This window comes from Gorilla gorilla, chromosome 5, assembly GCF_029281585.2.
Source record: "Gorilla gorilla gorilla isolate KB3781 chromosome 5, NHGRI_mGorGor1-v2.1_pri, whole genome shotgun sequence".
NCBI lineage: Eukaryota > Metazoa > Chordata > Mammalia > Primates > Hominidae > Gorilla > Gorilla gorilla.
In genome coordinates, this window is record NC_073229.2 from 50,228,646 (window position 1) to 50,254,571 (window position 25,926).

Consider the following 25,926-nt stretch of genomic DNA (forward strand, 5'->3'; position numbering starts at 1 on the left):
GAGGGCATGGAGCTGGGGCCACCCTTCAGTGGCCCGGGGTGGGACGTGGGAGTGGCCTCACTTTGAGGACCCGGCTAGCGGCAAGGCCACTGTCCCACCCTGCCGAGGGCGCCCAGTTCCTGCACCTCAGGAAGAGGCTCTGCCTGAGGCCGCCCAGGGTTTTGTCCCCGTGGATGGTGACTGAGCCTGATGCTCCTGACAGCCAGGCCCGGGCTGTGAGGTTCCACAGGGTGCCTCCCCTGCCCCATCCAGGCAAGAGGGAGCCCGGGCACCCTGAGTGCTAGCAGAATAACTTGCAGAGACATCACCCTTGCCCCACATGCCAGCCTGGGCCCAGCGGGGGGAGCTGCCCACCCCAGGCTGCCAGAAGGTGTGACAGGGGATACCTGCAGGCTCCAGGGAATGGGTTGGAAGCCCCGCCCTCCCGGCCCTTCCCTCAGGCAGCAGGATCCAGGCCTCTCTACACTCCACGCCCTCGAGGCTGAAAAGGCCCCCGTGTCCATGCAGGCTTGGAGGTGTCTGCTCCCACTTTCTGGCCTTTCCCTTGGCCTCACTCGGGTCCCAGGTGCCCACTCTGATCTCAGAGTGGAGTTGGGGCAAAGCCCCAGTGCTGTCACACTGGCTGGGTGTGTGCACACTCAGGGCAGTGTTGACACACCAGCCTTTTGCCACCTCAGTCACAGGGAAGCCAAGGGAAGATGGGCATGTAATATTTGCAGTAAGTTTCTTATAGGGAGCATGTCGAAGAGTCTTTGTTTTTCACTCTGGCATTTGTCTTTTTACACAATTTACATGTAATGCAATTATTAATATGTGAGCTCTTATGACTGCCATCTGCTTTTTGTTTTCTTTTTTGTTTCCTTTGGTTTTTTCTTCTCTGGTTTCTTTTCCTATGTTCCAATGTGTTGCTTAAGCAATTTTTAGAATTCCATTTTTAAATCAATCATTTTTTGGTGTATCTCATTGTATAGTTTTTGTGATCTATCTGTCTATTAACATAACTTATAGTCTACTGGTGCTGACATTTTACCAATTTGACTAAAGTGTAGAAACTTTACCTCCTTTATATCCTTTTCCACTTCTGCATGTGTAATATATATTTTTTATTTTCTCTACTTGCATCAAAAACCACATCTGTCAATGTTGTAATTTTTCCCTCAACCATCAAATTAATTTACAAAACTGAAGAAGTCTGTTGTATCTAACCATATTTTTACTCATTTATTGTTTACTTTTTTCCCAATTGTCCAAGATTTCTTCCATTATCACTTCTATTCCAGTTAAAGCACTTCCTTTAGCCCTTGTTTTAACATAAGTCTGCTAGCATGAAATTCTCTTGATTTTCCTTCCTGTAAGTGTGTCATGGCCAGGCACGGTGGCTCATACCTGTAATCCCAGCACTTTGGAAGGCCAAGGCAGGCAGATCCCATGAGCTCAGGAATTCGAGACTAGCCTGGGCAACATGGCAAAACCCTGTCTCTGCCAAAAATACAAAAAATTAGCCAGGCGTGGTGTTGTGTGTCCACAATCCCAGCTACTCAGGAGGCTGAGGTGTGAGGATCACATGAGCCTGGGAGGCAGAGGCTGCAGTGAGCCATGGTCACACCACTGCCCTCCAGCCTGGGTGACAGAGCAAGACTATCTAAAAAACAAAAAAAGAAAGGAAAACAAAGAATGTCATGATAGAAGATTTTATAATAATGTTTTTACTGGATATACATTCTAGGTTGACATTCCTTTCAGCCATTAAAATATCTTGTGCCACTTCTGTCTGGTCTGCATAATTTCTATTGAGCAATCCACTGTCATTTAATTTATTTTCTCCTGTGCATGAGATGTCATTTCTCTCTTGTTGCTTTTGAGATTTTTTTTTTGGCATAAATTTCTTCAGGTTTATTTTCGTTTGGGTTTGCACAGACTCTTGAATTTTTACATTTAAGTTTTTGTCCAAATTTGGAAAATAGTAAATCTTTCTTCAAACACTCTTTGTGCATCACCCATTTGTCATCTCCCTCTAAGTCTCCGGTGACAGAGATTTCATACCTTTTGTTATAGTCTTACGGATTTATCAGCATGAAATAATACTAAATATTATGAACAACTTTACAAAAATAAATGTGCATGTAATAAATAAATTATTCAAAATGTACAATGTACTGTGCATGTAACGAATAAACTATTCAAAATGTACAATGTACTGAAGCTGACAAATAACATAAAATAGGAAGAGTTCCACATGTCATAGAGAAAGTAAGTCCATTCTATAATGCTTTCCCAAGACAAAACCCCAGGTTCATCTAGCTTCAGTAACTATTTTAAAATATTTAAGGAACAAACAACACTAACTTTATACAAACTTCAAACATATTTGAGAAAAGGAAAAGCACTTGCAGTTATGTTTGATGAGATCTGTGTAAACTTTACTTCAAGACCTGAAGGGAACTCTACAACAAATAGGAATTAAGAGACCAATAACTCTTATGAGCCAAGTTCTTAAGAAAATTTAGCCAAGTGAATTCAGTGAAATAAAAGATGGCTACTACATCATGACCAAGTGGAGTTTATTCCTGAAATGCAAGGTTATGTAAGCATTTGAGAATCAATTAGTGTGATTCACTACATTAACTGAAGGAAGGGGAGTACATATGCAATCACCTGGATAGTCATGAAATATGATTTGACAGAATTCAGCACTTTGCCTTAATTTTTAAAAAATCTGTTTCCAAACTTGTTTTAAAAAGATATTTCTCAATCTGAGAAATGATAGCTACCCAATCGCACACATTAGTCTCAGCAGTGAAATATTTAAAACTGTCTCCTTCATATCTGGAGTACTAGAGGAGTTAGGCAATGATAATGGCAAGAAAAATATATCAAACAGATAATAATTGCATCCAGGTAAAATGGTCATTATTTACTCTTGACATAATCAGGTACTTAGAAAATAAAAACAATAGACAAGCTCATAGATTTAATAAGTAAATTTAAGTAATGTTGCTGATTACAAAGTCAGTATACATTAAACCAATTATGTTATTGATATAGTTTGGATGTTTGTCCCCTCCAGCTCTCATGTTAAAATGTAACCTCCATTGTTGGAGGTGAGGCCTGGTGAGAGGTATTTTGGTCAGGAGGCAGATTCTTCATCAATGGCTTGGTGCCATTCTAGCTGTAATGAGTGAGTTCTCACTCAGTTCACATGAGATCTGGTTGTTTAAAGAAGTGAGACTCTTCCTCACTTTCTCTGTGCTCCTGCTCTCACCATGTGATACCCGGCCTCCCCTTTCCTTCCCCCATAATTGTTAGCTTCCTGAGGCCCTCACCAGAAGCAATTGCAAGCACCACACCTCCTGTACAGCCTGCAGAACCCTGAGCCAGTGAAACCTCTTTTCTTTATGAATTACCCAGCCTCAGGTATTTCTTTCTGGCAATGTACAAATGGACTAACACAATTATGCTCTATCATAAATAAATAGAAGACAAAACCAAGAAAATAATGTTATCGATTTCCTCATCTCTTTGCATTTTTCTTCTACTTTTTTCAACTTAAATTTACTTTTTTTATTATTAAGTTAAAAGTTTACACCTTTGATTTTTATATATTTATCCTTTTATAATACAGGCATTTAAAACTAAATTTTTTCTCTAAGGATTGCCTTGGTTGCATCTTGAAAATTTTAAAAATTCACGTTAGTATTATTTTATTTAAAATTATTTTCTAATTTCCTTCTGATTTCCTCTTTGACAAGCCACAGATTATTTATAAATGTATTATTTTACTTCCAAAAATTTGGGCAGTTTTCTCAATCTTACTAATTTGTAATTTGATAAGATTGTGTTCAGAGAATATACTCTGTATGATTTTATTCTTATGAAACTAATTGAGACTAGTTTTATAGTCATAGTATTTGTTCTATTTTATGGATAATCTTTCTGCAATGTAAAAAAGTAAATATTCTGTAGTTATCAGATGTTGTCGATTTATATGTCAATTATAAATGCCAACTAAGTCAAGATGGTTGAAAATATTGTTCCTATCTTGATTTCCTTCCTGATCTTTGTTTGCACAAAGCTATAGAGATGTTTGTTGTCTTCTGTCTACCTCCCTAGTTCCCATAGCAGCAGCATGAAATCAGAAAAAGTTCTGGAAGGAGAATCAGCTGGCAGGGTAAAGTAGATATATATTATTCAGAGGGCCTCTATAGATTGTAGTGTATCACACAAGCCCACGGGGCCATTTACAACTCAGCTGGTTTGTCCTTACTCCCTCACAATGTCCCTTTCTCAGCCAGGCTCAATTTTCCACCCATGTTAAGATTCAGTAGATGGACCAAAGAATAAGAGAGGACACTTGTCCCTGCTCACCTAAGTGGAATTCGTTCATCTCTGGAATTTGGAATTTTTATACTTTTTGATCCATGGCTGGTTAAAATTTTAAAAATATAGGATTATTTTCCAGTTTATCCATTTAGTTTAGTCTATATATCTTTTTGCTCTTATAGTAACAGTGACAATTCTTATAATTTCCCACCTCCTAACTGATATTATGGTTTATGATTTTTTTCCAATCCATGTTGATAGTCCTACATAATTTACTTAAAGCCCTGAATGTTATTCCTTTCTATGGCTATTCCACAGTTTGCCTTTCTTCTATCTAAATGTAGAGAATGTTTCTTTTCTCCCCTGTTACATTTTTTATATGTCATCACGGGCATATGAGGATGAATTTATAGAGACTGTAACAACCTAGAGTGGAAATACTGTATTATCCCAACTACTCACAGGGTTACACCAATATATGCTCACAGTGCCCCACACAGCACCAAATGTCATCCTGCAGTGTGCTGTCACTTCACATACTGCATAGTTTTTAGGATGTACAAAATTTTTATAATCAAGACAAATTAATCAATTTTTCTTTTTGAATTTGGAAATGTTTTTGTTATTCCAAACCGTGGCTCAACAAACAACCAGTTTTATATCTTCTTGGGCTCATGTAGGATTGTTCTTTAAGACAGGTGTTTGGAATGGGATTTTTGTTGCTTTCTTCAAGCATGTGACAATTGTAATTTGAGTTTTGATAAATACCACTATGCTGCCATAACTCAAAATCCTAATAATATGAGAGAGTCTATTCCCTTAGAATCTTCTAAATTCTTGATTTTAAAACAAACTATTGTACTTGCCCATTTTGGAGTGGGAGAAATAGTTTATTACATTGCTGTTTGAATTTGGATTTTTCTGTTCATTGGTGAGTTTGAGCAAATATTTATATTTATCGGCTATTAGAATATTCTCTTCTATAGTGAGTCTATATCCTTTGCCCAATTATCTATGGCATTTCCATGAATTTATTTATGGACTAGTTAACAATTTTTCATAAGAAAGCCCATTGTCTGCCTTATGTGATCAAAGTTTTTCCTGAGCGTCATATACTTCTTTTGATTTTGTTATTGTCTTCATGAAAAGAAATCGTAATTTTCTTCAAATATTTTTTCATTTGTGTCTTCTGGATTTTATCTTGCTTACAAAGTCTTATTTTTTAAAAAAGAACTATTTTAACAGGTTTACTAAAGCATAATTTACATACTACAAAATTTACTAATCATATATATAAAATTGAATGATTTGAGTAAATTAATAGATTTGTGCAATTATTACAACAATCCAGTTTTAGAACATTTCTGTCATGTCCAAAATTTCTCTATTTATAGTTAAGTCCCACTGAGACCCCAAACCCTAGGCACCCAATGATCTGCTTTTTGTGTCTATAAATTTACTTTTTCTAGATATTTCAAGTAAATGAAATCATATGACATGTAATCTTTTGTGTCCAATTTCCTTCACTTAGTTAACACTATTGACGTTCACAAGTTTTGTAGTATGTATCATCATTTTGTTTCTCTTCTTTTCATTCCTTTTTATTCATGTTGTCTTTTTCCATTTGCATAAATTTATAAGGTACAAGTATAGTTTTGTTACTTGCATAGATTGCACAGTGGTGAAGTCGGTGTTTCCACAGTATCCATCACCCCAATCACATGCATTGTATCCATTAAGTAATCTCTCACCATCCTCAGTGCAAGGGTTGAAACTTGCCCTGGGAAAACTACCCTCATGTTCGTGGTATCTCCCCTGCCAGATGAGTCTATTTTTGTCCCCTTTTATTGTTGAATGATATTGCCTTGCCTGGATGTAGTAGAATTTTGTTTATCTATTTACTAGTTGAAGGATATTTGGAATGTTTTCAGTTTTGGCCTACTATGGCTAAGGCTGTTCTGAACCTTTGAGCACATATCTTTGTGAGGACATATGTTTTTATGCCTCTTAGGTAGATTCCAAGGAATGAGATTGCTGGGTCATAAGGCAAACATATGTTAAACTTTTTAAGAAATTGCCAAATTACCAGGTAATTGTAAAATCATACGCTCCCACCAGCAACACATAAGGGTTAAGAAAGTCTATTTGTCTTCAAACATAATTATAATAACGATGATAGTATTAGAAATAACTTGTCTTGGTAATTTTATATTTTCTCTTTATGTTTCAAGTTTTATTTATCCAGGATCTATTTAGTGAAAGAAATGAGTTTGGAATACAACTTACAAAAACTGAAACTAAATATCAACTCTTTCTGTTTCTAATTCTAGACTCTGTTCTACTAACATATTTAATTTAAAAAAATCAGTAACAAATGCGTTTTTAGAAGTGAATGTATGGTGTGCTTTAGCGCCTTATAGAGCTAGTCATTCCTTATTCTACTTTTTTTCAATAATTTCCCTGGAAAATATACTCACCTCATAAAATAACATGTCAGCATACTTAATTGAGTTCTAAAAACAATCCTGTGTGCTTGCTTTTTTGTTTTATTGTAATTGAGTTAATGCCTGACATTTAATAACTATGTGTTTGTATATATATATGTGTATATACACATATATATACATATATACATACATATATATACATATGTGTGTGTGTGTGTGTGTGTGTATATATATATATATATATATATATATATAGACCCAAAATCCTGAATTGAGGGTGCCTATCAGGAATCTATATGCCTTCATGTGGATGTTAACTCAAATACTTACAACCTGATAGTACCACAATGTATCATTTCCCTACCCTGAAATCAATTTCTGCTACTCCATCCACCATTTCTTTATTTTTTAAAATATATGATTTTGCTCCTTTTCTTCCCATGTACATCAGGCCCACTCTGCAAACGTTGAATTCTGGCTTGTCTGAGCCCGTGTGATCCCATGGTCATTCCAATGTATGAGAAAGTGGGTACTGGGAACACTCTGGAAACAGTTTAGTTGTTCCTTATAAAGGCACACAGGAGAATGGAGTATCCTTTTCCTGCCTTTGGGAGTTGTTGTGAAAGAATAACAGACCTAAAGCTGCTGCATGGGTCACCCTACCATCTCAGAAAAGCTGACATACTGTGTGTGACAGAGAGATGAGCTATGAAGTTCCGGGATCGCTGGTGATGCCACTGGCCTGCTGAGTTGAGCAACCCTGAACATGCTCAGCCTTGGATCTATCAGCTATGTGAGATAATGGGTTAAAGAAAAATAAAGCCCACTAGATGTTAAGTTCCTGCTATTAGCAGCAGAACGCATCTTCCTTGAAATATTCATTCCACACATTTTGGTTCTACCTTGTAATTCCACACCATAAGTCTCATATAAAATGAGAAAATCATTTCCTCAACTTAGGAAATGATGCCTATTTGTTGCAACTCTGTGATCAAACAGAAAAGACATAATTATCAGCTTAATATATTTCTATAGGATTTATACTCACAGGATTTGTATGTACTTGTACTTCTACGTATGTACAAGTAACATACAACTAAAAATAAGACATGCATAAAAACTTTTGATTGAAAATAAAATAACAATCATCTCTGACAGTGGAGAAATTATGCTTAAATGATTATTACTTTGAAATAGACCTCTGAATTATGTACTTTTAGATTTAACATTTCATACTGACTCTCAGATAGAACATAATGGAGAATCTTCCGTCTTCTAAATGTGTCTTTCTCTGAAATCTGTACAAGTCCTTTGATAACACTATATTATTGAAGTCTCTGGAGTGAAACACTATACACTAATTTACAGTTATAAATACAAAATATTGTAGACGGGGGGAAGAAAGAGTTCTGATTGACTTGCTGGCTGGTTTCTCATCTCATGTTTGCCCAGTTTGTTTCAGTTGTTATAGTCTGTTCTCAGTTTTTATGCATTGCCTTTTTAAACGTTAGGATTACTTTTTTAATTCACGAGTAAAAATTGTATATTTATGTTGTACAGCATGAAGTTTTGATATATGCCTATAGTGTGGAATGTCTAAAGCAAGCTATTTAACATATGCATTACCTCACGCACTCATGACATATACATGAAAATCATTATTCTATTAGGAAATAATCTTCCCTTTTTCTTTTCTTTTCATTTTTTGACTTTAGAGCCAAATGGACCAGATGATATTTAACTCCATCTTTGAGAAACATTTAATAATGTAATGTGTTTGTGGTACAGGGTGAGTAGAGATGCACGGGAGGCCATAGGGTTTACACAAAGGGGAGCACGAAACTTGAAGATGAGACACTGCCATCAATGCTGGGACTTCAGGCCAAGGGCAGGAGCTGAGGAAGCCACAAGGGAGGACATTTTCTGCAGTTGCTGAACCAGTAGCAACCAGGTCCTGAGAAAGCCCTCTCTTGTGGAAGAATAACAGCTAGGCGGGAAAGCTTTTCATCCTGCAAAGCTGGGGCAGAAGGTTCTTCCTTGAATGTGGTTAATCTGCACTTCAGCTCAGAGTCCTGCAAAAGACAGAGAAGAGTGTTGTTTTCAACCCGGCTCTACTAACAGTTTCTTTTCCGCTTTCAAGGACTCAGATGAGAGCACTGCAGGAAGAAGAAAGCCAAGTTCCTGAGTCTCCCAGAGCCAATACTCCTGCAGAGCACAGGCCTTTTCTAAGTAGAGAGGAGGAGTTTTGGTATAAATTGCCTGATCAGAAATTTGGACCCAAAGTCTTTCCTATTACTTCTGTCTCATGCCTTATCACCTCTACCATCATTCTAGTGTGTCTGGAGTTTGTTCCACCTGGTGGGTTCTTGGTCTCGCTGACTTCAAGAATGAAGCCTCCGACTTTTGTGGTGTTACAGCTCTTAAAGGTGGCACGGATCCAAAGAGTGAGCAGCAGCAAGATTTATTGAGAAGAGTGAAAGAACAAAGCTTCCACAGCATGGAAGGGGACCTCAGCGGGTTGCCGCTGCTAGCTGGGAGGTGGCCAACTTTTATTCCCTTATTTCTCCCCACCCATGTCCTGCTGATTGGTCCATTTTACAGAGTGCTGATTGGTCCATTTTACAGAGTGCTGATTGGTCCATTTTACAAACATCTAGCTTGCCACAGAGCGCCAATTGGTGTGTTTTTTTACAGAGCACTGATTGATGCATTTTACAAACCTCTTGTGAGACAGAAAAGTTCTCCAAGTCCCCACCCGACCCAGAAGTCCAGCTGGCTTCACCGCTCACTAGGGAAACTGTTATCTGTATCTAAAGGAGGATTAAAAGATATTACCTGTTGGCGGAAGTCTAGAGTGTCCTGGGAAAAAGAGGAAAAGATATACACTTAAAAGATATGGAAGCAAATTTTTCCTCCAACACAACGTCCCAGCCCCAGATCTCCCACCTGAGATTTCTCTAACACCACAACCCACACCAGCCAGGGCAGAGAGGAGCAGAAACAGACCCATGAAGTGTAAAGTGTTTGTCGCAGGATCCAGTGTAATTGCATTAACCTTAGTGGCTCTTCCTTAATTTGCTCCAGGATCTCAAAGGACCCCTACTTGTTAACCTTCCTCTTGTCTCTGCAGGCCACAAGCTATTATGCTTTCACATAGTAACCATGCACTGATGATTTCTGGCTTAGCAGGACATTAGAGCCATTTGGAGAAAGAAAGGCTTTATTCAGGGCCACTCATATACTGGGAACTAACCTCAGCAAAGCTCTATTTCCTCCTGCAGAAAAGCCTATGGAAAGGCCCAGCTACCAAAGGCTCCTCACCTTTCTGATTCCTGAAGTAGATGAACAGCCCGGCCCCAAGGAAGAGCAGGCCCAGCACAAAGCCCCCGACTCCACTCAGCATCTTGCTCTGTGCAGATTCAGACCGTGCTTCTGAGAGAGGAAGCCAGGTTTAGTGATGTTTATTCCAAATTGAACCTCTTTAATTGAGACTCTAAGATTCAGAGCTTCGAAAATGGGGAAGAAGGCTGCCCCACAAGAACTAAAATAACTAGCCATTTCGGGAGAAAAAAACGATTTCAAATTACACTGAACAGTTACAAGGTTCAGACATCAAACTCATTCAAATATTACAGCCTTGATGTAAGGCATGAGTTCAACATCTGATCCACAGAAAGCCTGAGACTCAGTGAGGCTAAGTAGTTTGTCTAGAGTGACAGAGCTAATAAAAGGCAGAGCTGAGATTGGACTCTTCTCATATCAGGTAGGCCCCTACACTTCTCCTCTTCCCAGATCACAACAAATAACTCAGATCAACAGCACCAGAAACTCAGTCTCAGACCCAGACACAGGGCCTGGAGCCTCGGGAGAGTGGGTGACGCTGACATGTGCTATCATGGGGAGGTTCAAAGAGGGACAGCCTCTCCTGCCTGGCAGGCATGACTGATTCCGCAGGGGGTACAGGTGTTTCCAGAAACGGTTACAGGGCTATCCCCAGTGACCTGTGCTGATGGAGATGAGAACATGGAGCAAATGAAAATAGGATGTGGGAGAGGAGAAACCTGACACTCAGGGATTAGCACAGTCCCCTTCTTGGTGGGTGAAAAATTTATGAAGTCAGAAAGCTGCTCACTCCATTCCACTGTGAGAGGGATCGTCACACTTGGGTGCTCCACTTGGCAGGTGTAAACCTCTCCACTCCGAGGAACTGTTTCCAGCATCACCAGGGTCTGGAAGGTCCAGTCTCCATTCTGGATCAGGCCTGTGGACACCACCTAGTCTTCTCTTCCTGTCCATTCCGGAACCACCTGACTTCAATGCTGCCTGGATAGAAACCATTCACAGAGCAGACCAGGAGGTTGTGGTGCTGCAGGGGCTGGGTCTTTGAAGGATACACAGTCACCTTAGGGTGGACTAGGAGAAAAAAAGGTAGAAGGAATGAGTCACGGAGACAGAGTAAGTCTCCTTGTAGAGCTGTTTGTCTGCTTCTCTGCAAACCCAGGCTCTGACCTTGACCAGGCCTCCAGCACAGCTGGCCATGTGGCCTTACAGTGTCATCAGCCTGGAATTTAATCTTGATAGTGAGGACTCATTAGATTTGAGAGATATTGTGAAAAATTGTGTTTGTTTCTTCATAGCTTGAAATTGGCATGCATTGTCAAAGTGTTCACAAATCTTTGAAAGTAGAGTGTAGTAACTGAAACTGATATCTGAGCCAGGTTGCCTGGTTCAAATCCAAGGTCTGCCTTTTACTGGTTGATCCTGGAAGAGTTTTTTGATTCTTCTGTGTCTCAACTTTGTCACCTACAATGAAGGATAATTATACTAATTTACCTCTTGGGGTTATATGAGGATTAATTTGCTTAAAATACATAAAACAATGACTGAAGATAGCCTTCAATTTATGAGGTCAGAAAGCTTCTCACTCCATTCCACTGTGAGAGGGCTCATCACACTTGGGTGCTCCACTTGGCACCTATTTATCATCCTTGTACCCCGTGACAGAAAAATATGATTTAAAGCAATGTGGATAGATAAAGGGACAGAGTTGGGTACATGAGGAAACCGAGTATGAATTTTTAGGAATACTACTGCCATGCGCTCACACCTTAGAACACCACAAAAATGGCTGTGTCCCTGGGAAGATGGGACACACAGAAATGATTCTCCAAATTTTTACGTTCCTAGAAAAGCATGAGTCCTAAAGCAGAGAGAAGGATTAGGGAACATAATTTCAGTTTTGAAAGTTCTTATATTTACATTTAGCCGATGAGTGCATCTCCTGTGCAACACAAGCATAATTATTATTAGGCCTGTGATTATAAAATGATTTTTCTTTCCAGAATCACATTTGGATTAAGGCAGGGTCTGGGACTCGTTACTTGGGGTGCTTATGCCCAGGAAAATCCCCAACACTAGCGTACTCTCAATAAATACAACTATTTTTTTTAGAAGTAAGGAGAAACCTAGAGACAACAATACCACAAAATGGTAGATTTAAGATAGATCATAAATCATTAAAACAATTTTGCAATATATTTTATCAAATAGAAATGTTCAAATTCTTAACATGGAAAATAATGTTCAAAATCAACGTACAAACCACAAACTGGAGCAAATGCTGAATCAAATATCAATATAGTGTTAATAATCTTACAGTACAATGAACCCACAAAGTCACTGAGAAAAATACTAAGCCCTCGAGATATTAGACAGTAGATCAATGTCCATTACCTACCAAATACGATAGGGAATTCTTAGAGCAGTAATTATAACTGGCCAATAAATAGGTCCAAATAATTGAACAGAATTACAAATGAAAAAAATATAAAGTAAAAATTAACCAGAAACATGCATTTTCAACTTTTGGTGAATGTCATAATAAAGGTCAACAAAGGGGAAAGTGAGGTAAGTTGTGTCACAACTATTATATACAAAAGAATAATATGTAACTACTAGAAAACTAATAGCGTTATAATAAAATAGTAACTGTGTTAAAACTTAAATTCAAAAAGTTAGTTTCACAGTCATTTCTACTATGTAACAATATACACACTAAAAAAAACACAAAAATCTAGCAGGAAATTTAGAGCTAAGGAAGCTTCAGAGGTGCCTCAGAGCTCTGCTCAATTCCCGTAGAAATTAATCTAATGCTTTTACAAACAAACAGCACGCACTTTTATTTCAGAGACTGCATGAAGGGTGTGTGCCAGGGACAGTCTGGAACTGGCCTCCTCACATTATCCCAAACCTTCCTTACCCCTCAGCTCTCCTCCCCTAAACCTTCACCCCAACCATACACCCCTTACATTTCCCTTCCCTGCATCTCTAAGGACCCGAGACAATCAAGGTCTTCTCTCTCTCCAGCCCCCTACACCCACCTCCCTTATCACCCCCCCCCCTCACAGAGGCCTCCAAGGATAAGAAGGAGCCCCCTCCTGCCTCCCCTCCCACAACAGACACACAGACAAATTCACACTCTACACACACACCTGTGCCCTCAGAACTCCTTGCTCAGGATAGAGAGGATTCTAAATGCTCACAGATGGCGCTCTCTCTCTCTCTGTCTCTCTCTCTCACACACACACACACACACACACACACACACACACACACTCAGATTCCCAGCTCACAGGGACTCGGGCCCCGCCCCCCGCCATGCTCCCCTCGCCGCTGCACTGTGAAGCTCTCCACAATCCCGTAGTTGTATCTCCAATAGGTGTCCACCGAGGCCCGCTCGTCTTCCAGGATGTCCTTCTGGCTGTTCCAGTACTCGGCATCAGGCCGCCCCAGCTCCGTCACCGCCCGGAACTCCCCCACGTCGCTGTCGAAGCGCACGAACTCCTCTTGGTTATGGATGTATCTCTCAAGGAACCGCACCCGCTCCGTCCCATTGAAGAAATGACACTCAGACTTAAGCAGCTCCAAGAAACGTGCTGTGGGGACACGAATGCTCCGGTCACACAGGAGGCCTCCTGAGAAGACACTGACAGCGACGCCGCCATCCGGGGCCCCCTGGGCGGGGTGCGGGCACTGGGAACCTTAACCGGCCCCACCCGCAACGCCCACCACCTGCAGCCCAGGAGCTCATCCTCCGTTTTCCTGAGGCGAACGGGGGCCTGGGGGACTATGCGGGAAAACCCTTTCTCATCCCCAGGCTTTTGGGACCCCCTCCCTGCCTCCAGCTTGTTCTGGAGACCTCCAAGCAGGAGCTGGAGGAGGATCCGCCCAGCACCGCTGCCCGCGCCGCCTCCTCCTGGGAGCCTCCACCCCAAAAACACTCTCTGCTCCTTCTGTCATCCCACATGTTTACCGGTTCCTTAAACAGCACCCACCGCGTTCATCCTGTGAACACTTTCTTAGTGATGACCTTGTGTCTGGCCTGCGCTGCCTCTAGGAATCCAAACAAGGGAAAACAGACCTCTCCACTCCGCTGGGGGAGCTTAAAGAGCAGTGAAAGCGATGGCCAAAAACCAAACACACAAGAGCTTAGACAGGAATGAGAAATGTCGGAAGTGTGGCGTTCTAGAACAGAGAATAATAGGATGATCTCAATTACATTAGGGTGCCAGAGAAGGACCCTCTGAAGAGTGACAGTTCAGATGTGACTTGACAGGTTAAGCAGGTGTGAGCCAGGGGGCAGAGTGGAGCCCGTGTCTGTTTGGAAAAAACGGGAGGCACATTTCAGGTTTAGGAAATCCCATGTACAAAAGCTTGAATTGATGAACTTCTTCAAAAAACTAGGAGAAAGTTCACTAAAGCAGAGAGGCTGAGGGGAAGGAGGGTAAAAGATTAGCCTGGAGAAATCACAAAAGCCAGGTATTGAAAGCCTCGTGGGTGGCGTTAGGATTTTGGATTTATAGTAAGACAATGGTAAAGTATCGAAGAGTTGAAAGGACAATAAAACCATGATCCCTGTAAATGTCCACAAACTTTCCTTTGCATTTCTAAATTCACAAAGCTCAGAAATTCAGTTTAAAAAACTTGTTTCCACAACTCATTTGGCAAATCTCATCTGATAAGGGTAAGTGGTCAAAGGTGTCTCAGAGCTCTTATTGGCGACATGTGCTTCTGTAGTTTCCATACATATAAACATACATACATATATGTGTGAAAATAGACACATATGTAAAACACAGTATATATTTTTGATGTTTTTGTCTTTATGTTTGAAGTGTGAAAACGACAAAAATAACTTAAAAATAATCCTTGGGTAAAAGTGAAATGAGTACATAGAAGCATTTTACATTGTGAATAATATAAAATGTAGAATCACTACAGAAATCTGAGGCATGTTAGTGAGAAATAATTTCAGCAGCATCACTATTTGTGACTTACAAGAGCAAGTTGTTGAAAGTTAATAGAGATGGTGATGACCAACAACTCACGAAAATGTTGAAAAATATTGCATAAGGCAAAAACTAAATATGAAAATATTAAGCTTGCATTGACTAAATGGATTCAACAAGAATGTGGTTGAATTTATGCAACTGTCTAATTTTTTATAATGGAACAAGCAAAAATAAACTATAAAAAACTGAACTGTGTGGTGAGTGTATAACAGATGTGAGTGTAGAATTTTCAGAAAGAGCACAGTGTGAACCAGTGCTCTCAGCCTCAGCACTATTGACATTTTGGACCAGATAATTCTTTGTTGATGGCGGAGGCTGTTCTGAACATTGTAGGTTCTCTAGCAGTGTTCCTGGCTTCTACTCATTAAATATCAGAAGAAACCCCTGTTGTGACAACCAAAAATTGTTCCAAACATTGTCACTGTTCCCCAAGGATGATGGGAGGGAAGGGAGGGGTGGTGAACTATCCCTGGGTAAGAACTACAGGTGTGAACCATCTGAAAAAATCTGTGTTGAACAAGCTACTATTAGTTATGGAGCAGCTGAGAATTGTATTGAAAAATATTTCTTGAAAATCTTGGTCCTATGTAAAAAGAATGTTTTGTAGAATTCTGGTCCCAGTGCAGTGCTATCTTTTCAGAAAATGAACTTGGTGAGAACCAAGATTTAATGATTTCCTTGCCTTACCAAGCAGTCACTAATCATATCATTTATCGTTCACATCATCTTCTTTCTTAATTTCTCCGCCACTGGTCCACTAATTATCTATAGTAATGAATCACAACCACAGCTATTTTATTCCCGTTAAATGTCCCAACTAACTCATTTCTCTCAGTCTCCCACTCCCAACTATACTAGCAGGCATCACATTTCCAGCCTTGGCCAGAGGCAGGACTCTTGGTTTTGTAGTCAAGTCCCCTCAGAAAGGGAGAAACCAAGAAAATGACATTCTGATACAGACAGTTTCAAAACATGAGCAGGTCCCCAGACTGTGAGCAAGACCTGCAGAAATCTCCCTTTGCCCTTTAGAAATGATGGCAGAGAGGTGTCCACCCTGGATCAAACAATGGCTATCTTTTTATCCCTAAATTATCTAAGCACTTTCTTACAGAGAGAAAGTTAAAATGTAAACATGTGTAAAGTTGCTGTCACTGTGGCTTGCATGGCTAGCACTGTAATCCATGTCCATGTGTCCCACTTAGGGTTGACAGATTTGGCAAATAAAACCAGAGGGTGCCCAATTAAATTTGGATTTCCAATAAATTATGGTCGTGTATCTGAAATTCAGATTTAACTAGGAACATGTATTTTATTTGGTAACTCTTGCCCAATTTGCCAGTCAAACCTCAGAAGAAGGAGTGATTTAATACTTCCTTGTGTTCTTCAACACATGACCATTATAGACATACTGAACTTTTAAAATGATAAATGCAAAATGATTAAAAGTTTCTCCTATACATTGGAATTAGCAGCCCTTGCATCTCTGTCCCCACTCGAAGAAACAACCTGGTATATATGAATATCAGAAATTCTGTCAATAATTCAGACACAATATAGTCACTACTCACTAATGATGGAAAAACTCTCAAACTCTACAATCAGAAAATCTGAATAAAAAGGTGACCTTGGGTCAATTTTTACCAACCATAAGCCTTTTTGTAATGTATCAAATGCATTTAATAATTGCATAATCCTCACAGGATTACTGTTAAGTGTCAAATTAAATGATGACTCTTCTTAGCACTGATCACATAATAAACACTCAAATACATTCCCATTTTCACTTTTATGATCCCTATAGCTGTAGCTCACATTATTTTTTGTATTCCTTAATTCTAAAGCAATTAGTATCTTCATCATGATTTTGCAATTGTCTTCTGTTCTTCTATGAGTTTCATAAAGAACCGTCATTCTGAAAACATAGGGCAGAAACACTGGTTTATGTCTAATAATGTAGTATACCTAAACCTCACATAAAAGGCATCTGCTGACATAGAAGAAAGGGACTTTCTATATGCTCAGATTTAAACTGCAATCTGATTTCCAGCACTAAATTTCTAATACTGGGTTTTACTTATAACCTCTCAATTTTAGATTCCAGAGATGTATATGTTTTTAAACACCACAGATACAGCAGGATCATTATTGAAATTGCATACAGAAATTCACAGGCCTGGTACACAGTCACTGCAAAATGTTACATGGCATATACTGATGGCGAGCGGATTCATTTTATTTATCACCATTCTCATGACCTAGAGTAATAACTGGTATATTCTATGTCACTAATAAATATTGGCTGTGTGAAATACTGGCTGTGTTAAATATTGGCTGTGTGACCTTTTGCATGAGTAGTCACCACTGCACACAGGGGCTCTCCAGTATTTCCTTGCTAATGACTGAGCATCTCTTGTTCACAGGTCCTCCTCCGTCTCTTTAGCTTCTTTAGCCTTTTCCTTTAGATTCAGCGGGCTCCCTGAACCCAGAGCACAGTCCTTCCCGAAGTTCTACTCAAAACAGTCAACCTTAACCTCGTCCTCACTTCTACTCACTCTTCAAATGGTCCAATCCAGTTTCCTCCCTGGATACTCCATTGACTGCAAATATCAACTCCACCAAACCCAGCACTTGCTTCTCTGTCAAGTTCTCACTTCCCCCTTAGCTTATTGGTACTCACCACAATTGGCCTCTCCCTTCTCCCTGAAAAAAATATATTTTCCTTGACTTACACGCATTATGTTCTCTTGGTTTTTCTCCAACATCCCTGGGCTCTGTCTCAGCCCCCTTTGCTGGCCTGTGCCCTCTTCTTTTTTCTCCGCACAATCCATCTCCCTATGTATCCTCTTCCACTCCCTAGAATTTAACACACTGCACATATTGATGCCGCCAGCATAAATATCTGAAGCCCTAGCCTCACCATGAGTCTCTTAAATGCCACCGACCTTCTGATTGCTCTACATAAATGTCAATAAATCATCTCAAATTTAAACAAAACTTTTATTTCCAACCACCCACTTCAAATCATTTCCTCCCATAGTTTTTCCTATCTCAATAAACAAAACTACCACCAACTTATTTGTCAAAACAAAATCCTCAGGAATAAACTTGATTGTTCCACTCCCTTTACAGTAGTTCATTAACAAGCTAAGCAAAAATACATGCCAAGTCTGTCCACTTGATCTTTTTCACCGTCTTTATCACTAATGCACTCCATGAAGCCACAAGCCTGTTTTCCCTGAAGAATTCCCTGCTGTGATCCTAAATAGTCTTCCTAACCACTGGTGAACCCCAACAATCCAATCCCCACAGAGTAGCTAGAATTAATTTTAATAATTGAATATAAGCTGGGCGCAGTGGCTCATGCCTGTAATCCCAGCACTTTGGGAGGCCGAGGCGGGCGGATCACAAGGTCAGGAGATCGAGACCATCTTGGCTAACACGGTGAAACCCCATCCCTACTAAAAATACCAAAAGTAGCCGACTGTGGTGGCATGCACCTGTGGTCCCAGCTACTCAGGAGGCTGAGGCAGGATAATTTCTTGAACCCGGGAGGCGGAGGTTGCAGTGAGCCGAGATTGTGCCACTGCAATCTAGCCTGGGCAACAGAGTGAGACTCCATCACACACACACACAAAAGTTGAATATAAATTGACTCTCCTTGTAACCATACAGCAGCTTCTCATATCTATTTAAATAAAATTCAGTCCGGGCGCAGTGGCTCATGCCTGTAATCCCAGCACTTTGGGAGGCCAAGGCAGACAGATTATCTGAGGTCAGGAGTTCAAGACCAGCCTGGTCAACATGGTGATACCCCATCTATACTAAAAATACAAAAAAATTAGCCAGGTATGGTGGTGGGTGCCTGTAATCCCAGTTACTTGGGAAGCTGAGGCAGGAGAATCACTTGAACCCGGGTGGTGGAGTTTGCAGTGAGCGGAGATTGCGCCATGGCACTCCAGCCTGAGCAACAAGAATGAAACTCCATCTCAAAATAAATAAAGAAATAAAATTTAAAAATAAATAAAAATAAAATAAAATTCAAATTTTTTACAGTGGACATCAGAGCCTATAATGATGAGGCTCCTGACTTCCTGTCTGTGTCCTACCTCATCTTCTGCCTCTCCATTTCCTTGCTTTCTATATGTCAGCCCTTCTAGCCTTCTTTCTCTCCCTCCACATAATTTCCCACACCAGTGCTTTCCCTCGATTCGGTCTCCCTGAAACTTTCGTCCGTTAGATCTTCATGACTGTCTACTTATTTTGTTGTCTCAGCTGAATATCACTTTCTCAGGTAGAGCTCCCTACACATACAAACTAAAGTAGGTGAATCCATTTCTCTCTTTCAACACACATCTGATGTCTTTTCTTCAGTGCACTATGACTCTCTAACATTATCTTCTTTGTTGAATGCTTATTGGGCTAGTGTCTGTCTCCTCTACTCTTGTAACTTCCTTGAGAGTCGGGACCCTCTCTATCTTAATCAAATAGAATGATTTGAACCTAGAATGGAGCCCAGTACACAGTAGCTGCTGAGAAAAATAAGTGTGGTTTACACAAATAAACCAGGGTATGGGAACTGATCACTGTGGGGATCCTGGAAAGCAGGAAGGGGCTCAAGTTCCAGCACTCTTTCATTTTGATGTCACACTAGACCCCTTCTCCTCCCGGTGAGAAATACAGGCAAACTTCTTTCTCCTCCTTCTAGTTGGAAGAAGAATTCATGGATAAAGAAACAGTGATTTAAGAAAAAGGAAATCTTTTTATTAAGAGTCATCTCTTTTGCCTGGGCACAGTGGCTCACATCTATAATCCTAGCATGTTGGGAGGCTAAGGCAGGAGGATTGCTTGAGTTCAGCAGTTTAAGACCAGCCTGGGCAATATGGCAAAATCTCCTCTCTACCAAAATTGCAAAAATTAGCTGGGCATGGTTGCCTGCCTGTATTCCCAGCTACTCTGGAGGCTGAGGAGGGAGGATTGCTTGAGCATGGGAGGCAGAGGTTGCAGTGAGCCTCGATCGCACCACTGAGCTACAGCCTGGGTGACAGAGGCAGGCCCTATCTCAAAGAGAAAAATATTATCTGTTTCAATGGATCTCATAGTGCTAAGGATCTGTGCAAGCTTTAGAGATTTCTGGAAATGATGACAACATAGTTGGGGAAAAATAGAGAGAAATGGGAGGAAGAGGTAAGCAGACATGGCTAATTAAGGAAAGCTGAGGGCATGATGGGTGAACCTATGTAATTGAGGACAAGACCACAGTAAGACAATGAGTTTCCAGGACTTGCCCATTGACTTTCAGCCCTATGAGATGTGAACAATGTCCACATTGTCTCGGTAACCCCACACAGTGTATAGTTTGAACATTATTAAATTTCTGATATTTGATTATTTTTGACTTACAAAAATAGAATTTCATATAATTTATACTACATTAGTTAAATCTCTTCTGTCATGTCTAGTTAGAGCATGTAGGAGATATAGGAGAAACAAGTGTAGAAAGGTTAAAAAGATTCATAATAAACACGAAGCTGGGCCAGTTTTTCAGAGGATGCCTTAAGTTCTTTAGGCACCAAAGAATACCTCATAAGTGCTCTGTATCTGTAAGGTGACTCCAAGTACTAACGATCTCAGCTTCAGTTCCAGGGATTTTTCCCCATAAGAAAGAAAGAGCACTGAGTATAACTTCTGTCAGACAACCTACATACACTACAGGGATACAGGCTTTATAAACATTGGAGTTCAGAAAGAAAAGAAAGGAGATACTAGGGAGGCCACTGGGTCCATCCTCACATATGAGGAAGAGGGGCCAACACCACAGGTCCTGTGGAGGACATAACCCAGGATCGTCTAGGAGAGACCCTTTGAATTCCCTTGACTCCCACAAAATTTTCAGTAAAAACCTCCTTTTGTCTGACATAAGTCAACATAATAAAGCGAAGTGCTGTATGGGGAATTTATTTTAGCATCCTTATATCCAAATCCTCTAAAGACCCTGAGGACATGTGATGCAAAGGTTTTATTGGTGGAGATTTGAGAAGAAATGACCTGTATGGAGGCCCCTTACACAAGTCTCATGGAGAGGGCAAGTAGCCAAGCTCCTTTTGTGGAGGAAATAATTTGCGATCCCTTGATAAAGATGAGCAATCTCTGAAGAAAACCTCACAATTTCTTAAGGGACATGGCCTGGGCACAATGTTAACACAACTCCCTATATTCCCCCACCCCATAGTAGCTCAGCACCCACAATGTGCACTTAACGTCGGGTGTCCCCAGCGAAAGCCAGTCGGGAGCTCAGCACCATCAGTGTCACTGTCAACGCTGCCAAGCTGGAGCCTCCAGGGAGCTTCAGACACACCATGCTGGAGAAGAGGACAGGACAAGGGGCCAGAGGAGCAGGCAAGTCTCACTCAGGGAGAACTATGACCCCTCTCCACCCACATTCCAAATTATAGGGAGGAAGTTACTGATTTCCTTGCTCCTGGATTGGGTAATCTCGTGTCGGAGAACCAATCAGCATCTGAGTTCAATAGCATCATCAGTTGCTGGTCAGAGATGCTGTATGAAGGTCCTCTTCTGAAATAATTTCATTCTTTAAAGGATTGTTTTAATTTAGTACTTGAAAGGTTTGAACCAGTTGCATGTAAAACACTTTAATTGGGGAGCTATTGTGAGCCAGCTCTGTGCTGGTCAGTGATGTGTTCACAAGTATGAGCCTTGTAAGAGCATTCATTTCCCACTTGACAAGAGAACTGTTGCAGAAGTGAGTGTGTGAGTGTGTTTAAGAGTAAAGGAGACGGAGGGAACATGGTTGTAAATCCGGAGTCCTTTAATCTTGTCGTTATTGCACCATATCTTAATGTCATAGATTTGGGAAAATTACTTCATGTCTCACAGTTGAAATGAAGGCACTGTGATCTTTCAGGTCTTTTAATACTGGAAAATTCTGTGATTCTCTAGACGCCTCAAGGAGCGGCAGCCCCAGGTATCTGATAATATGACAGAATGACAGCTATTGACTAGAGAGTGTAATCTGTACCTATTTCCAGGTAGTGATGTCTTTAATAAGTTAAAGGAAATTGACAGTTTGTTAATAATTTAATCTGAGTAAAAATATCTTTTTCAAGTGTGTCTCCTGATGCTGCCCCCAGGTTTAGCGGCACCTCCAGAACACACACAGGAATGGGCTAACAGGGGCCACCTATGTGCAATGGAGGGTCTGAAGGTGCCTTTGTACAGCACTTACCCTAACAATGTGATAAGGTCAAGTGTGCAATCCAGGTATTCGTGGGTCTAAGAGATCGATCAAAGACTCTCAAAGTCAGCCGTTCACAGAACAACTCTTTTTTTTTTCTTCTTTTTTGAGACAGAGCCTCGCTCTGTTGCCCTGGCTGGAGTGCAGTGGCATGATCTTGGCTCACTGCAACCTCCGCCTCCTCGGTTCAAACAATTCTCCTGCCACAGCCTCCCGAGTAATTCTGACTACAGGCACGTGCCTCCACGCTTGGCTAATTTTTTGTGTGTTTTTAGTGGAGATGGGGTTTCACCGTGTTAGCCAGGATGGTCTCGATCTCCTGACCTCGTGTTCTACACCAGCAGCGTAACCCCAAACTGCTGGGGTTACTGGCGTGAGCCATCATGCCTGGTCACAATTCTGTTTTAAAATAATGAATATTTTATATGAAGAGTGTTCAATCCCTCATTCCTGGTTCCCATTATGATTTCCTCATTTGATTGAGGCTATAGCACTTTACTATTATGTTTCTCTTGTTTTATCATAAGGGAAGATATAAGACGACTTTGCTAACTAATACATTTTAGAATGTTCAGGAAAGAGAACACTAGGGAAAACTATGAATTACATCAGTTGATGTAACCATATAATATTAAACATACTATACACATTTAGATAATTATTATGCTTTTTATTAATATAAATGTAACATCTAAGATTCAGAATGGACTTCAAAGTACAACTATACTTATAGCGTTCTGCATTAATTCACATGCTACCACATAGGCACTCATTCATTATAGGCCTTAGTGTTTCCAGGGGCAGGATTCTCATCTTGCTGCCGTAAAAATGAGCATTTTACTTTATACTCAGAATTGCACTACGTGCTTTTTATACTTCATATTTTTATTTCATTCTCACATCAACTCACTAAAATAAACACCTTTTCCATGCTTACAGGTAGAGAGAATAAAACAATGGAGATGAAACAACTTTTGCAAAGATACAAAGCTAGTAAATGGTACACTATAGATTGAACCAAATTATATATCCCTCAGGCTCAGCCACTATATCATAATCCTTCACATCCTATTTCTGAGAATAATGTCCTATGTATTAAAATTATTTATATTCCTATAATTTATGGATGCACATAGCAATATGGCTACTTATGTTAATGAATGGCAGCAGTATACGATTTGAGGAAGATACTATGTAGCAATTCTAGTTCCTTCAGAAGAATCACCTCATTATCATCCTTACCCTCCTCTGGAAATGACAACATTTACATTTATCTTATGTGATGACACCCATAGCTCCTGAGAAGTCTCCTTCTTATTAAAGGTAACAGTGACCTCAAAATTCCCAAATATAAACTATTGCTCAGAATTATTATTGCAGATTTCTCATCATAAAGTAGTAAATTTGATCATCTCAAAATAGAAGAAAAAAAGTGCCTCACTTACTTTGGAAAAACATACTTCTATTAATATAAAAAGTTCAAAATTTCATGGGAAAAAGTCACTACTGTCCCTGGATTTGAGAATAAACTATGTCTCTATACCACAATAATAATTCAGTACTATGGGAATTTGTGAAATTGCAACCAGAATATCACATTTAATTTGGTCAACAGAAAATAATAATTTACTTAGAAGCTAATTTAATCCCAGCTACTCGGGAGGTGGGTGGATTGCTTGAACCTGGAAGGTCCACGCTGCAGTGACCCAAGATCATGCCACTGCATTCCAGCCTGGGTGGCAGATGGCAGACCCTGTAAAAAAAAAAAAAAAGAAAAAAAAAAAGGAAAAGAAAGAAAGAAAAAAAAAGGAAAAGAAAGAAAAAAAAGAAAAGAAAAGAAGGAACAAACTGTGAAAAAAGAAACTAATTGAGATGATGGTAATCTAGGAAATCTGGCTAAGGTTCAGCTTAGTATTTTAGGATAAAAGGGTGGTGATGCTGGCAGTGGTGAGCTGTCCAGAGTGGCCGACTGCAGCGGGAAGTTGCAAGCGATGGTGGCAGGAACGACTGCGGGAGCAGTGGCCATGGTGGAACCCCTGTGCCCCATGTCCCCTGTGCCTCACGTCCCTGAGGCAGCTGACTGTGCTGCCCCAACCCTTGAGCAGCTGGCGGGACCGCCCCCAGGCCAGGAGCCTCCCACTCCTGCTTTGCTGCTCTCACCCTGCAGCTGTGGGGAGTGCATGGAGCTGGGGCCAGGCTTGTTGGGCCTGGTTTGGGAAGTGGGAGTGGCCTCGCTTTGGGGACCCAGCCAGCGGCATGGTCACTGTCTCACCCTCCTGAGGAAGCCCAGTTCCTGCGCCTCAGGAGGAGGTTCTGCCTGAGGTGGCCCAGAGCGGTGTCCCCGGGATGGCCACCAAGCTTGATTTTCCCGACGGCCAGGCTTGGGCGTGATCTGCTCCACCACCCCATCCAGGCAAGGGGGAACCCCAGGCACTTCTGAGTGCTAGGGGAAGAACTTGCAGACACATCATCCTTGCCCCAGATGCTGGCATGGGCACAGGTAAGGGGAGCTGCCCACCCCAGGCTGTAAGAAGGTGTGACAGGGGCTACCTGCAGACTCCAAGGATTGAGTAGGAATCCTGCCCTCCATGCAGCAAGATCCAGGCCTCTCTGCACTCCACGCTCTCAAGGACGTGAAGCACCTCCTGTCCCTGCAGGCTTGCAGGTGTCTGCTCCCACTGCCTGGCCTCTCACCTGGCCTCTCCAGGCTCCTGGGTGCCTGCTCTGATCTCAGAGTGGAGTTGGGGCCAAGCCCCAGTGCTGTTACAGCCTAGGCGGGCGTGTGCATGCTCAGGGCAAAGTTGACACACCAGCCTCCTGCCACCTCAGCCACGGGGAAGCCGAGGGAAGATGGGCTGAGGGCAACTGGTGCTGGCCTACAGGCCCCTTGCCATGAGCAGCCTAGGTGCCATGGATGGCGCTGGGAGGCAAACAGTCTCCTGGGCAGAAGGGGGCAAGTCCCCAGTGAAGCCCCTCCTTCTGGCCAGGGAGGGTCTGAAGGCTGTGGGCTGGGCTGCCAGTCCTGCTGACACGAGTGGGAACTTGTGCATTTTCTGGGCCTGCCCCATGGCCATCCATGGTGCCCACTTTCTCCCTTCTGAGGCCTGTAAAAGCCCTGGGCTCAGGCAGAGTTGAAGAGAGGATGGAGAGAGCAGAGAGAGAGGCCAGGGACATGAGGGATGAGCTGCTGAGGAGAGGGGTTACCCTCCCCAGGGTCTCCTCTCAGCTGCAGAGTGAAGCTGCCCTCACCAGGGTCTCCTCTCTGCTGAGAACTGAGGAGAGGACAGGACAATCAGCTGCAGAGAGGAGCCACCCTCTCTGTTGATAGCTGAACAGATGTCGGGGCAACCTGGCAGTGGAGAGGAGCTGCCCACTGTGGCTCTCTGAGCTGTTCTATTGCTTAATAAAGCTCCTCTTTGTCCTGCTAACCCTCTACTTGTCTGCGTACCTCATTCTTCCTGGACGCAGGACAGGAACCTGGGATCTGCCTAATGATGAGGCTAAAAAAGCTGTAACACAAACAGGTTGTAGATGAGCAATAGAGAATGTAGTCAAA

At 41.4% G+C, this 25,926-nt stretch overlaps 1 protein-coding gene and 1 pseudogene across 2 annotated transcripts in view; both read right to left on the reverse strand.

Moving 5' to 3' along the window:
* Positions 1 to 25,926, reverse strand: part of LOC115935014 (HLA class II histocompatibility antigen, DRB1 beta chain) — a 185,863-nt gene that overhangs the window by 100,346 nt on the left and 59,591 nt on the right. The window lies entirely within an intron of this gene.
* On the reverse strand, positions 8,489 to 25,438 carry LOC115935015 (HLA class II histocompatibility antigen, DRB1 beta chain; annotated as a pseudogene). The gene is made up of 8 exons (XR_010134175.1): positions 25,304 to 25,438; positions 24,643 to 24,813; positions 21,363 to 21,477; positions 13,424 to 13,807; positions 10,900 to 11,180; positions 10,089 to 10,199; positions 9,603 to 9,626; positions 8,489 to 8,839 (listed from the first exon to the last, which is right to left on the reverse strand). The product of XR_010134175.1 is annotated as an HLA class II histocompatibility antigen, DRB1 beta chain (transcript).